Genomic DNA, 15,122 nt, shown 5'->3' with positions numbered 1-15,122 from the left:
AGACCATAAAGAGGGGAAATATTTAAGAGGATTAAAACAAACAAAGAGTGCTGCATTTACACATACTGTGAGTATCATTTAATGCAATTTGTTTCTAACTTTTTCAAACATAATAATAATTTCATCTATCCTGCTGTAAAAAGTTCCTAATACTTCACACGTAATATACCCCCTGCACCTAATAGGTCCGGGGAGGAAACGCCTTCCATGGGCGGGTTTAACATCATTGGTTAGCCCTCTTACATCCCGCCCTAACCTGACAGAAATCAGCTCCTTTATTGGTCGAATTTGTCGATCGTCATCACTGAGGTCAGCGACCATTCTTCTATCTCATATCTGATTGGACGGATAAGTGTTCCGACGTCACGTCTCTGCCAGCTGATCGGAGTGAGAAGCCGGTTTGAAGAGCGGAGTTGGACAGAGGAGAGAGACCGGGGAGGAACCTCGAGTGGCGGAGAGCGCACACACACGGGGTGGGACCGGACAAATGGATGCACACACACACACACTGACTGGACCGCTTTGTACCGTTTTTCCTGAGCGTTGAATGTTAACACCGGAGCGGCTCGATGGGCTTTATGCCTCCTCCAGTTCGGGGTTTAAACTCCGCCGCGTCTCGTCGAAACCTCTGGAAGAAAGTGACAGAAAGCGAGAGAGAGAGAGAGAACGATTGAGAGTTAAGGTGTGGCTGAGGATTTTTTTTTCTGTTCCTATATTATATATATATATATATTTTTTTTTTTTTTGTATGGTTCCGGGACTGAAAATGTTCCAGAACCTATCTCTGTAGAGAGCGGGCAGCTATATAAGCTTTTAAAACCCTTTCAAAAACCGGATAATATTTGGGCTGAACCCAGGCCTAACAAATCTTTATCAAACCTCATCGCTGTGATTAACCGGACTGTTGCGCACTTAATACGTCTGAATCTACACACAKTTACGCGTCGTTCCGAGTTCATAAAGTGAGTATAATATTACGAACGTGGCAACTTTACGGCAGCCAGCTTTTGACTGAACGCTACGGTCCAGCTGGGCGTGGGGAGGGAGTCTGAAACAGCCCGAAGGAAGTCCTAAACTCTGGGTCTTTACGGCGGCACAAAATGCGCACATTTGTCCGGCAACACCTGAGCGAGCCTACGTGGAGCCTCTGGACCGACCGGAACCGAAGTAAGTGACATTTTAACAACTTTTTACTGATATTTAGAGGTCTCACTGGGAGGTTAAGTTACCATTTTTTATCAGAGTTTAAGTGAAATATTCGATTATGAATAGTTTTTTTTTTATTTTGTGTAACCAGCGTGAAGCGGGTGTGTCCTTTTTTAATTAGTCCGCCTGCTGAATGGAAGATATAAAGTTGATTTATATTACAGTTGTCAATAATTAAATTTGAAAAGCAGGAAGTCGTTAGGTACTAGTTATTCGAATTCGTTATTTGTTCGTTTAACTCGATGATGATTGAGGGCACGGCCAGTCTGACCCTGCTGTTGTCTAATGGGCTTTATTTAATTCGTGATACAGTGCATTCCTCAAGGCCCCACCCTTTGCAGCGCAACATGGATGTGAAGAGTTGCCTCCTCCTCTTTTCTCTCTGGGCCCTCTGCGTCTTTCATTTCCCCTTTTTTCAAGCTTGTCTTATATGCTGTCTCCTCCCACCACTCCTCCTCTCCTCCTCAGTATCTCCAGGTGCAGATCTTGTCTTCACCCAGATTTGGCACAATCAGGATCTTCCTCCCAGAAATCTCCACTGGTTTGATTCTGCGTAATGATCTTTCAAGGTAAGGCAAGGTTTAGGTTAATAAATATGTTCCTTGCTTTTCATGCTTTGCAGTTTGTTTGTATTTTCCAAATGTAACAATTTTATTTGTTTTTGTTTTGACACGTCTCAAAGTTAACTGAGCGTCAACCTGTTGCAAGTTTTGAAAACAAGTCGACTTTCATTTTAGCACCAAATCTAGAGCTGGGAAAATCTATACCTGCATATCTGCATCTATTAAGTATTTCACCTTATGACTCTTTTTTTGGGGGGGAGTGTGACCCCAACTATCCCTAATAATCAAAGGCATAATGTATTTTTAAATCAATTCATCAATATATTTTTCATATATTTTCTTGCAATTGATATGAAAATGATTTCCTAGCAATCATTTCTGACCCAGACTTTGAGGGATGCTGATGTAAACGGGGGGCTCGGATCTTTCAGGACACCTCACCTTATTCATAACTGCTGCACTAAATCAAGGGTGTCCCCTTTTCTGTATGTTGTGCTTGTTTTCCTGCTCCGACACACCTGATTCAGTGACTTAATTGCCTCCTCAAGTTCTGCAGAAGCCTGTTAATCATCTTTTCATTCAAATCAGATGTGTTGGAGCAGAATAATCAYGAAAACACATAGGATGGTGGCCCTCGAGGACCTGGATTGAGGACCACTGCCATAAAGGATCCATTTGACGATCCCGGTTAAATCTGTACGTCTCTTAGAAAGATGCACGTTTTGATGGTGGAGATGTTCTCAAGGTGCTCATTAGCAGCTCAGAGCTGAGAACTCCCCCCCTTTAGAAGTAGCTAGTCAGCCGGCAGCTGTATTTTTTTTTCTTTACCTACTAGTCATGAATTTTACATGACTCTGCTGACTGCTTGAAAAGAGTGCCACTGCTGGACACATCTGAAAAGGCTGGATGTCACTCGTTTGAATAACCAGACCTGTTTAATAGACCCACCCACGCTTCAAGCAGGAACTACTACATTTAGAATACAATATTTTTATTAATTTTTTTTAATTCARTGAAGTCTCTAAATAAGTGGATTAGCCACTACAGTATCCAGTCAGTGAATGTGTACCATATGTACATCCTATTCTGACCTGTTTACTTCCCTTTCCCTGTCTTGTTTGAATATTTGCTTTGTCTGGGTTTTATTTGTTTAAAATTATGTTTGTGTGTGAGTGAGTGCGTGTGCGTGTTTGTGTGCATGTGCGTGTGTTGGGAGTTATTTGGTACAGATGCTATCACTGTTGCTGGATGTGATTAATGCAGCTGTCCAGCAGTGACGTCCGTAGAGCCACTCCTCAGACACACAGAAAGGACATGTGAGCGGAGGCAACGATTGAATCTGTTCGTGCTCTTTAATCTACAGGGAAATGACACGTTGCAAATCTGGATTTTACTCTAGTTGTGCTGCGTTTGCAAACAAGGATTTGACATTTTTATGAAATATTTAGAAATCAGTTTGGCAAGCAGTTTTTTTTTTTCTGTAACTTGTCAGAAAACCCCCTACAAACAGATCTGGAACTTTTTTTTTTCTTTGCCTTGTCACCGTTATTGATCAGAAACTGTGACGATGTAAGTAAAATGCACAACTTCACTCTAAACCTTGATCATAAAGATGACCAATCAATCGAGTGACTTGTTGTAGCCGGACAGGTCTGAACACCGACTGAAGGTCAGTCAGACAGGATGATCTGCGGTGGAAATGCAGTAGCTGCAGTGAGGTTGCACAATTTCAGTGGCCACACCTAGACAGCGTTGTGAGGCCTGATTTAACTAGTTCTAGCAAAAAAAAAAAATCTTGAGCGTACAGATAATGTTTTCTATTTAATGTCCAGTTTTTGCTGTATGAGATTTAAAAACAAGCTTCGTGCCTCTAAAGAGAACTAAATTTGTGGCCGAGTTGCCATGCTGTAGGTGTCTCACGTAGGGGGCAGGTGGTACGATGTGCTTGCATGTGCACATTTTCATAAAACGAGTATGTGTAAATGATAAGAGGGAAGTGAACCCTGACATACTGGAGCATGTGTAGGCTGAGTGCAGGGTTTCTGCCTGTAACTCCAACCAAGCCTCCTCCCTTCTCCACCTTGGTAAAGCATGGGATCGTGGAGTCTGAAATCAGATTTTTGTGGACGTTGGTGAATTTTAACAAGAGTCGATTTATTTAAGCTCTTGGGAAGAAAGGCTGTRCAGTATTCCTGTATACTGCAGTGTTCAARCATCCCAAATCCCCACTGTCTAAATTCTCTGGTCTTCTAACAACGTTCCTACTTTGTCCCAKATTATGTTGCATTTGCTTTATGGAGTGAGATTGTTATCAGGACTCAGTSTGGCATTTAAACCTTAAAACTGTATGTGCTGTTGCTGAATGCACACCTACTCTCTACACATTCCTCCCCAGAAATGGATGGTTTATTTACTGTAAGTATTCAATTTGCRCTTGTTTGAGTTGATTTAGATAAACGGGGCAATAACTTTTACAAGCAGTTTCCTGGAAATTTAACCCGAATTGTACAACTTTCTCTAAAAGGAGTGTCTTTGGTTTCGTTTTACACACTTTTCTATGAGTGGCCTAGTTAAATAACATGACTATCGCGTTTCGTTGTACTTGCACTCGTGTACATAAAAGTGAAATTAAAGCTGTCCGTGCGCGAGGAAAGAGAACTGCGTGACCGTCGTGTAGGCTTGGGTTGGGCTTCTGAGCTTTGGTTTGCAGACTTTTTTAACGAGGGCCTCATCGTGCGAGCGCTGTCTGAACCAAACTGAGCTAAAGCTGCGTGTTTTGAGGCTGAAGCAATGCGGTAGCTCGCTCAGCTCTGGGCTGGTCTCTGCAGAGCCGTGTGTGTGTGTGTGTGTGTGTGTGTAGCGGTGGGCCTCACTGCAGACCAGCAGGAATGTGGACCATATGTAAGAGGCATCCCAGGAATGTAACTCGGCCTCGCTGAACTGACCAACCTAAAGACTCAGTGAGACCGGAGCTGGGYGAGGAGAAGAAAATGAAAAATGCGCAAGGAAGATGATATCAAAGGGACAAACGGATCATACAGGAGGAAAAGGGAAGAAGGGGAATAAAAAGCTCAGTCAAAGGGTTGGAGCTCAAGGAAGAACATGGGAAGGTGGAGAAGAGGTAGGAAGGCATAACAATCATGTTGAAGGCAAACATGGCGTAAAGTGTGGGGAAATCACTGGTCAGTGTCATTGGAATACTGTGCTTACATACTTTATTTAAGATGGACTTGGCCTGCATATCAGACACTAGTATACTTGGATGAGTTTGGACTATGCTGAACTGAGGTTTGACCCTGAGATGACTGAGTATCAATAAGTAGGTTGACRGAGACCTAGTTACACAACTGTTGTAGCTTTTGTTTGAATTTAGGTTAATGAAATCTCTTTTTGTTATTTGCATGACTTTTCTAACATCTGACAGTGTTTTTGCATGCTTGATTGGTACACGGTCAGGTTTTTTTTTGTGGCAAGCCATATTATAAGTAATTGTCAGAAGTTTAATAACAATAACTTATTATAGTTACCAAGTTTAACTTGGTATTTTGCATAAGAACTAATGCCGGTTTTGCTGTAGAAACTGAGGAAAATACTTCAGCTTGTTGGTTTTTGTACACGTGTCAGTAATTACCATCTCGTCACGAGGCTTTGTATCCAATCAGCAGGACCTTCATTTCAGACTAAAAGTGACTGGGTATAATCTCCGAGGCACAGACTCTGTAAGCACCTGCACAATGACTGAAACGTCATGTGTATTTTTGTGAGCGTCCACCGCTTTGCATCGAATGATGATAGAGTAGAGCTGGGTTAATTCTATGTAGGGTGTCGGACCGCAGTGTTCTTCCAGCCCACTAACTCTGTCTTTATCTCATCTCTGTTAGCTTAGCACTCTGTGTTCTTGGGCCATCTGGGTACAGCAGGGGACACACTCACACACACACACAGATAACAGTCCTGCTCTCACATTTTCTTTTTGTTTGTCATGATCAAATCAGAAGCTTCACATTAATTATGATCTTACGCTTGAACATGCAAAGATTTGCAGATTAGCTGACCAGCAGCTGGAAACGAGTGATTGGACGTCGGACAAAATGGAAAAATTGTCCCTACAAAGGTGAAAGTTTAAGCTGACTTCTTGTGGTTAACTGTGGCAGCAGAGTCATTAGTTTTTAAGAAAGGGGTAAAAGGTGCAGCTTCTGAGTTTGTGTGTGTGTGTGTATGTATATATGAAAAAATAAAAAATTCCTGCACAGCTGTGGAAGATACTGACATTGTGATATTTTTTTTCGAATATTGTCCTCCTTACTAAAACTAAACCCTGTTTATATATAATTGATTTATTCACCCTGGAAGCCCCTTTGTGTTTCTGATGATGGGACATCATTAATGTCTCCCTGCTCAAGAGGGGCTGCAAAACTGAATATTGTAGATGGCTTTTGATTTTTAGCTAGAAGATAAGGTGCAAAATTAAGCAAACAAGCATGGAAAAGAATCTGGGCGGTAAAAGTCTGATTCTTGGACAGTTATTCAAAGTGCAGGTTTTACCTTGTAAATGTGGCCGTTCTTTAGTTCAATAATTTATGTCTTTCTGTTCCCTGGGAGGATGAAGGGACGACACTGTGGAGATTCTCTGGATTCGTACCATGTAAAGGCAGCTGCCACATCTTATTCATTTGCCCGACAGGCATTTCCTGTCTTTCAGCAGGCTAACTAAACTGCTAGTTTCAAGGGAATGGCGTCACGTATATACTGAGAGGAAGAAAAAGGATTCGTGGGGACCACAGAAGCATTAAACTGGAGCATGGGATGAGCGCACAACGGATACATGGGGAGAAACAATGCACTCTTTGACACACTTCTTCCCAGTGGTAGGAAGGGAGATGACAGCCGGAGGAAGTGCACAAATCTTGTCTTTATCTTGGTCCKCTTTATCCAGTGTTCACACCCTTGCTTCCAGGCCTCCATGTCTCTGTCTCCCTGTCTTTGCATTTCCAACCTCTTTAAGTTGTTCATCTGTTTGCCCATAAAACTTTAAGATTTCTGTCTTTTCCAGAATCTTGAATCACGCAAAATGCACAGAACTATAGTCTTGCATCATTGTCTCATCTGTTTGTAATACCTGGACCAGTTTCTGGGCACAGATTTGTTGGACTAAATCCTGAGTGAAGCGGAGAAGGACTTCACTGAAAGAACCCATTTCCTTTTCCTCTTTCCCACCTGCAGACTTCCTGTCAGCTGACACCCCYATCTTCCTTGAACAAACACTACAGAGCCTTTGAAAACCTAAAAAAGAGCAAACATTAAGCCATTGCATAATTGTTGTCAGATTGTTGTGACCATGTGTGTACTTTTAAAAAGAGGGAGAAAAGCCCAGTTCAGATACTGAGATTTGTGTGTGTGTGTGTGGTGGACTTTTTCCTCATTTCCCCACCCAAACCCTTCAGCCTTGGCCCCCAAATCGAGAGAAAAACCTCTTATTACGACACTTTGGAACATTACTGGATGTTTCCTACATGTGCAAGAACGCACCAGACAAACCCTCTCATGAGGAGCACATTGTTGTTGTTTTTTTTTTACAAAGTTTAGGTCTTATTTTCCACCATCTGCAGTCCCTACATTCCACCTGAAACTGGTTTCCATTTAAATCTTTAATTCATATCTGAGTAAAGCACAGCTGCAGGCACAAACAGGGTACACCGTATTGATGCGCATTCATGTGACGCTCCCTGACACACAAACTATCTGCTCCCTGGTTGCCTGTCAGCGGTGTCGAGTTGCATTTTATCACCGACGCGGTGTTTCCAATGTGGASAAAGAGGTGGTCACAAGTCCTTTAAAACATTATAAACCTCTTCACATCTAAACCACATTATATTCACGCATGTGTTTGATCACTCGCACACCTCATCCACACACATTAAACCTTTTCACATAATCACAGTAATGGGTTCCGGTCACTTTCAGATTGTTTACTCTTTCCTGAATAAATCGAGAAGCCAGCTGCATGAATGATAAACGTGCTCTGACAAGGTGCTGTTATTTGCACACTAGAATTGCACCACAGCTGTGTGTATGTGTGCATATTTAGTTTTATTTCTCCTAAGTTATTCTTGATTTTTTTATTTATTTATTTATTTATTTATTTATTTGCAAATGTGCGAAGCACTGACTGATAAATTGATCTGTGTGTACTTGAAAATGATCAGTTGTAGTTTGTGGCAAATACAATTAAAATCGCTGATCCAACTAATGTGTGTGAACATGCAGAGAGTGCACACTGAGGGATGCAGTTTTTTTTTTTAAAGACTCATTTGTCAGGATATACTGTATGTCTGCAGGCTGGGTGACAGAACCTGTCAAACTTTGGGAATTGCTTTTCTTGTGATGCTAGAGGCAGCGGTGCCGGCCTTGAATTTAGCAGAGGACGTACCTTGCAGATTGCTTGGTAGTATCAATAAATTTTGTTTACATAGTTTAAAACTTTTATAACAAATAGGGATTTTTGTGTGTGTCTTATAACAGTGTTCTATTTTCTTCTTTGTATMCTATATTCAAAAGAATCATTTTAAAACTCAGGGTTCATTCAGCTGCAGGTTGTTAATTTTGCAGATTACAAAAAATATATAAAACCAGTTATATATTATGGCAATAACTGGTTTCTAGTACTGTATTCCTACACTGTGTGTGTGGCATTGGAGAATGTTTAATGCAGGACAGTGTGTACTTTGGGTTGTGCAATAAGTAGACCTACTTTGGCTGTGAAATAACTTCTGGTGTTTTGTAAGTTTGCTGTTACAAAGCAAACATTTGTTCTGCAAAGTCTTTAGCTTTCAAAAGAAAATAACTGCAGCTAAGAAATATTATGCTTGTTGGTGTTTTGTAAAATCTARTTATTAATCTTTTAGAAAGGAGCAAAATTATTAATCTTTCTATATATTTTACAGCTATGGTATACTTTTGTTAGAAAAGCACATCGTATGAATATTTTATTTTTATGTAGCAACTTATCTCAAATAAACATCATGCTTTTTTTATTCCTGTTTGTATATATTTATACATCTAGAACAGATCAATATTTGGCAATAGTACAACTTAAGATTGCTGCCATAGCCTTAAAATGCTATAAAAAGCATTAAAAATTTAAAATATTAAAAATAATTAAAAATATAAATAACTTAAAAACAGTCAGTTCTTAATGGATTTTAAGAGAAAAGTTGATGTATTAGCTAAGTTATTCAGAACATGCACTGACTCACTCATGGTTTGACTAAAACTGCTACAACTCTGACATTAATCAACATATCTTAAACCATTAAAGGTGGCTGATATAGGGGCTTCTGATTCTGCAATCCAGTCTTTTTTTGCAAAATAAGCCAAWATCAGAGATTATACTTGCAGATACTCCTAGATTTAATCTGTTTATAAAACTCCTTTTGCTTAAAGAGTTGCTAATGTCAACTCGACTAGGAGAAACKATAAATCCCAAACTGACCCCAGAGGAATTGCGTTGCAGTGAGCTTTTGTTTGCTCCTCCAAGGGAGCACCTTGTATGTCTGTGGGTGAGCTTCATCATTTCAAACCTTCCAGGTCATGTTGTACTTCACCCTGCACATGTTTAGGTTTAGGTTTTGCACTCATCTAAACACTGCGTTAACAATGATTCCATCCCCACTCAGCATCACTCTGCTGTACTGGTTTTTGTTTTGCAGAACTGTTTTTAGGCTTTCCTGAGACTGCGTGGTGAAATMAAATGCACACAAGAGATTTCTAACTTCAGACTAATGACTTAATTTGAAAATAGCTGGTCACGTCCTCCAGGACTTAACTTATGACTTGCWCACAGCAAACCGTGTCCAGATCATTAAGACACATTCGCTGTGTGCGTCTTGTACATGAAGCTGTTTTCAGCCTGTTGCTTAGGCTGGCTGTGATTGTCATGGGAGTCATCAGCTCTGTGTAGTAAATCAGTGCTGTGGTACACTGTGTTCTCCTCTCTGGGATGGCCTCAGTGTACGTGTTRTGTGCATACCTAACATAACGGGAGCGGAGTGAGAGCATAGTTAAGAAATAATAGGGGTTGAAAAGTACATTTTAACAGGACACATCTTTCACAGCAGGCTTTGTTTTTGCTTGCCAAAAGTTTAAAATGATTTTTCATGACTTAAGTTTGTGCTGAGTTGGATTTTAATGCCTTGTTTTAAAAAAATACATTTTTGCCGGTTTTAGAGTAAAAGTTTCTTCTAAGTTAATTTTATAACCCTAAATTAAATATTTTTTTTAATGTTTTTCCTTTACTTGAGCTTTAATCTAAACTGACAAGTTGCAGGATTTCTGTGATGCCACAGGGGAAACACAGCATCTGTTATTTTGTGGTCATTGCCAGTCCTTTTTTGCTTGTAGCAGTAGTAGACATCTGACCTGTAGTTCAGTCTATTTAATTCTTTTCTACTCCTATCACATTACTTTTCTGTTTAATGTTTCATGTAAAGTATATTTGCCAGTCTAAAATCCTTGTTACATCAAACTACCATTTTTAAGCAACGGTCAAATTTTCTATTCACTTTATTTGTCTTTTAAAAGTAAAATTTAGCTTCTTTCATAAAAATACATCCTGTTTTATGTTGAGTTTACCTTTTCAGGGTATTTAAGATAAATCACTTTTAGCTCGTGTTTCGATACAACAGCTAACAATTAGCATGACATCAGGGTCCTATGATATTTCACTTGGAAAATAGTTTCTAAGGTTCTGATTCAAGACATCTGCATGTAAACACTGTCAGTCAGATCCAAACTGCGTGTTTTGTTGTTGCCTGTTACTTTGAAAGCTGGGCAATCGTGCAATTGCATAAGTGTCTCTGTACAAAAATATCTTGTAAACCAGTGGATGAATTTTGATAAAACCCATAACCTGAGTGTCCATCTTTAACTGTTTTTTTTTATTATTATTTTAAGACGAGCTGTTTCAAGATGGCCTCCACAGCTCATCAACTTTAGAAAACACTAAAGTTGCTCCAAGTCAGCCATTTTTATGGCTATTGAGTTAAAGTTTAATGTGAAAGTAGCTGAGTCATTCCCATCACCTACTTGGAGCACTAACAGATCATGTAAGAGCTTTAAATCTCTGGCACAATGCTAACGCTAATTTCACTTAATTAGCTTATTGCTCACATTTTCTAAGACTGCAAGGTGTTAATTTTGGATTTCACACTGCTTCTATCTAGAAACTGTTGATCCTGAAAGGGAAGAATCCGGTCGGCTTTAATGAACAGTTTTTCATTACTCGCAGACGCAGTTTGCCAACCCAAAAGCACAAAATACAAAACTGAATGCAGAGTTTATAATCCCAGAGACCTGGGTTCTATTTAACTTTCTCAGAGTCCAGACATTACAGATGTGTGAATGAGGGATTAAAGTTAAACAGTTACTGACTCGAGACTTCCTGTACTGTCAAATCGAAATCCTTTCTGAAACTTAGAGTTGAAACTCTTCGGTTCTTAATTGGAATTTTAATGTGAAACACATGTATGCAGCAGCGTAGCAGGCTGATGCGAAGGTGAGTTGGATGAATCAAATACTTCCACCGTTTCACTCTTAATTTGTTCAGCAAATATTTTTTGTACTAAATTTAAGATTTAATTTTTACATGAAGACATTGTTGCATTATTTTTTTTTTTCTTCTAATCTATCCTGTTTTGATCTTCAGAACCGCAGCATTTAATCAAATCCTGCCTTTTTAATCTATAGACATGTTTTATCATCCCACTAACAATTAAGGCCAGTGGTGCTAACGGGTGCCTTTTGGTAACTTAACTCAATACCTACAAATAAGGAGCCTTTGCCCCAGATCTCATTTCCAATATTACACACTCACAATGGATCCCTCTGGATTCAGAACCGGATCAAGACCAAGAGCCCATTCAGAATTTTTTCTCAAACTAGTCTCACTGGAACACCAGTGTGTGTGTGTGTGTGTGTGTGTGTGTGTTTGCAGTCCAGAGCTTTTCAGCGTTACTCAGAGCAGGGTTCGCTGAGTTTCTAGGGGTTGCCGAGTTCGCTGTGCTGCCGAGAGCTGGTTCGCCTAAAGTCCCGTCCTTGAACTGTGAAAGAAAATGCTGCTAGGGAAAAGCTTTTCAGACAGACTGACTGCAATAGTTGAAGTCAGGCCAGCTGAACAGAAGCCAGTCAAGACGAATCCTGGACGACCCAGAAGTATTACAGTGGCCAGCTAAAAGGGCATGTTAAAGTGGCACACTGAGGGGGAAAAGAGGAAAAAAGTGTCTTTTCTTGTCACTTTTAATCTCTGAAATTCCAAATCCTGAGATCTCTTATCCTTCTGGCATAATTTCTTGAAAACATCTATCCAGATTCATGTGGTTTTTGCCGAGGTGAAATGAGAAGATACTTGACATGTTKGTGAAACTGCCACACACCCAAGGGAGTAGAAGTGTCTAAACCGAAAAGAAAACTCTTACATTCAACCCTTCATGACGGCTGTAAACTGAACTTCCCCAAAGGACAGGAGCTGTTTTCTATCAGGAGTTCCAAGCTGTAAGCAGAGGCCGGCCTATCTAATCTAAGCTAGCGAATACTTCTGTCTTCAATTAGAGTGAAAGCCGAAGGACTGTTTAAACCGAAAGCTGGCATTCTTGATGCAGGCCAGTTTTCTACTGTCAACCTCTTCCTTTATGCCTTCATGCACATTTAAACGTACTGTAAATTTCAGTATTGTGTAAAAATAGACAAAAGAATGTAAGGGTTTTCATATTTTGTAACTTTTTTTCTCTCTCTCTCTCTCACCTTTTCTCCCAAGAGATTTACTTTAGAAGATGGCGAAGAAGGAAGCAGCCTGTTGGGCCTCTCTGTGCCAAGCAGCAACAGCTACGGCCAAAAGCTGAAGCCAACACGAAAGCGTCTTAAGATGGAGCATGTAACAGTTGCTAGATACTGGCTCCATCTGCCAAGAATTCAGTTTAAAAAATGTCCCAAACATTTGTCTTTAAGGGGTCAACGCTATGGACTCAACAACTTTGAGGTTTGATTTGGAGTTGGTTACAAGTTTTAACATTTTGTCTACAGGCAGCTGTAAWRTTTCTATATTTAAATTGCATTTAGTCCAAGCAGTTTAACTCTTACATTTTCATTGGCAAATCCCACACGGAACAGAGAATATGAAATGTCTAAGAATCCTGCAAAACTGCCAGAAAAGCACAAACTAAAGCGAAATACTTGTGTGCAATCTACAAAGCCAATAACGGTTTTCACTTATTTGAGTTATTATTAGAATTAAATCAACATGTAAAATGAAAACTCTTTGGTTGACAGCTGAAAAGTGAGTAGTAGTGAATGTAAAGAAAAATGCATACTTTATGTATGGTGGTTCGCTGAAGACAACATACCAATTCATATTTTTAAATGTAAACTGGCAAATGTTTCTTTTCATCTGTGGACATTTCTTGATGGATCAGCTCATTGGCTGACCTACAGCAGTTCTTCACTGGCAAGCTTTATGTTCTTCTTTACCAGCTAAAGCTGCCAGCTGAAGAACTGTTGTGGTTGGCTATTCCCTTCCACCGAAAACCTTGTTTCCTTCCCAAGAGTGACACGGGGATAACGACCGGATGAAATAATGGGTGGAGTCCCCGGCTGAGCTTGAGAACCATGTCACTTATGCAGCATGTTCATGTGTTGAGATTCACACCATGACACCTGCTGTATCATGTAACGACAGCATTGCATCAGGGGAGCCGTCTGTCATACTGGCTTAGTTTTTATGCTTGTGGTGCAGTTCAGGTTTTTTTTTTATTTTTTATTTTTTAGTTTAATGATGTGTTCCTGTAATGTTGCACAATATTAGCTCAATTGTAAGTTTCACTTAGTTTGCATCATCCTACAGTTGCATTAAGGTGCTGCTTTTTCCTCATTTCTGTCATGAGAGATTAATCCTTTTTGAAAATTTAAGGGAAAAATTGAACTAATTCGTTAGCCAAAATTTGTTTATGCAATTTTCCTTTGCGTTGAAACAAACCCRTCACTTTCATCATTACAGATACATTTTGAGAGAGGGAAAAGCTTTTTTTGTTTTTGGCTTATTGATTTGGAGGCCTTGAAACTTGTGCTGTATTAATTTTTAAAAATATTTAAAACACTTTCTCATTAAAAGTTTCATGCTAAGGAACCACTTGTATAAAGACAAACACATCCTGCCTGTGACCCTCAGCAGCTATAAACTGAACTTCAAGAGAGAGGGCAAAGTCCGGAGCAAGATGTGAGAGCAAATGTGTCCCTTTAAAATCTGCCAGCCAGAGCCGAACACAAGGAAGGAATGTTCCGAGGCCTTAATGGAACCAGATGCCCCAGCTTTCTTTCCTTTTGCACATGTGCTCCCTTTTGCCTCCTCTTCCGTCTCGGGCTCTTATTTAGCACCACAGATGGAATAAAGAACTGGACAGACTATACTTCCTCAGCCTCTGACGTAGGTCCTCTTCATTATCTACCTAAACGTTGCCTGGCTTCCAGCTCTCTGTATATGTGCCCCAATCTCCTTATCTTCTTGTCTGCTCCTCTACCTTCTCGTCCTTAAATTGGCAGACTTTTTCCTCATCCCCTTCCACCCCCACAATCCTCTGTACTTCAGCACTATACACACACACACACACACACACAAATCCAGGAGACATCGATGCAGGATTATTCCAGTCTGTCTTCTGTACATCCTCTTTAGGTAGCACTGCCAGTATCCTGCATTAATGCGTCATATCGCTGCATACGAGGGTCACGTCTMGACCTTGTGTGGGTTTGTTTAAAGTTGGTGGCTCGGCTGCCTGAGCTGCTCCCAGGGAATTGCACTGAGTGCATTAAGAGATTGCAGGATGCATGAGAAGCGACAGCAGTAAAATGGGTCCACCTGACTCAACAAGCTGGAGCAGGTTGGATGTGTATATCCGAAGGTACGTGTAACGTGTTTGCACAAGTTCTCAGGCTTTCTGCATTTAGTTGAGCTTAAAAACGAATTTTGAAAATTGTTGTAAAAATACATTCTAGCCCCACCCTTTTATTGGACAGCTGTGATGGATTCTTTTAAGGTTTGCAAGATTCTTCTACAACCTGGCTTGAGTCCACCTGTGCCTAGAGCCACTTTCACGTTGGATGACGATGCTTAGACATGAAAAATGAACCAGAACATGGATGATCTTTGCAGGCTCTYGTCAAGGTCTTCAGGTGCATAAGAACTCTGTGGACCTGATATTAKTGATGATATGAACACAGCTAAGCTGTATCATGATGTGGAGGCCCATGTGATTTGCTCATTGATAAATATAAGCCTGATCGGCCATTCTCAAGCTACGAATGTGT

At 40.3% G+C, this 15,122-nt stretch overlaps 1 long non-coding RNA gene across 1 annotated transcript; it reads left to right on the top strand.

Annotated features, from left to right (window-relative positions):
- Positions 1 to 254: 254 nt before the first annotated feature.
- On the top strand, positions 255 to 13,256 carry LOC106515493 (uncharacterized). Its single transcript, XR_001310017.1, has 3 exons — positions 255 to 1,167; positions 1,675 to 1,775; positions 12,580 to 13,256. It is a non-coding gene; the product is annotated as an uncharacterized LOC106515493 (long non-coding RNA).
- Positions 13,257 to 15,122: the final 1,866 nt, after the last annotated feature.

This window comes from Austrofundulus limnaeus, unplaced genomic scaffold (assembly GCF_001266775.1).
Source record: "Austrofundulus limnaeus strain Quisiro unplaced genomic scaffold, Austrofundulus_limnaeus-1.0 Scaffold29, whole genome shotgun sequence".
Classification (NCBI taxonomy): Eukaryota; Metazoa; Chordata; class Actinopteri; order Cyprinodontiformes; family Rivulidae; genus Austrofundulus; species Austrofundulus limnaeus.
Note: the sequence above shows the minus strand (reverse complement) of the source record. Positions and strands in the feature narration are given on the sequence as shown.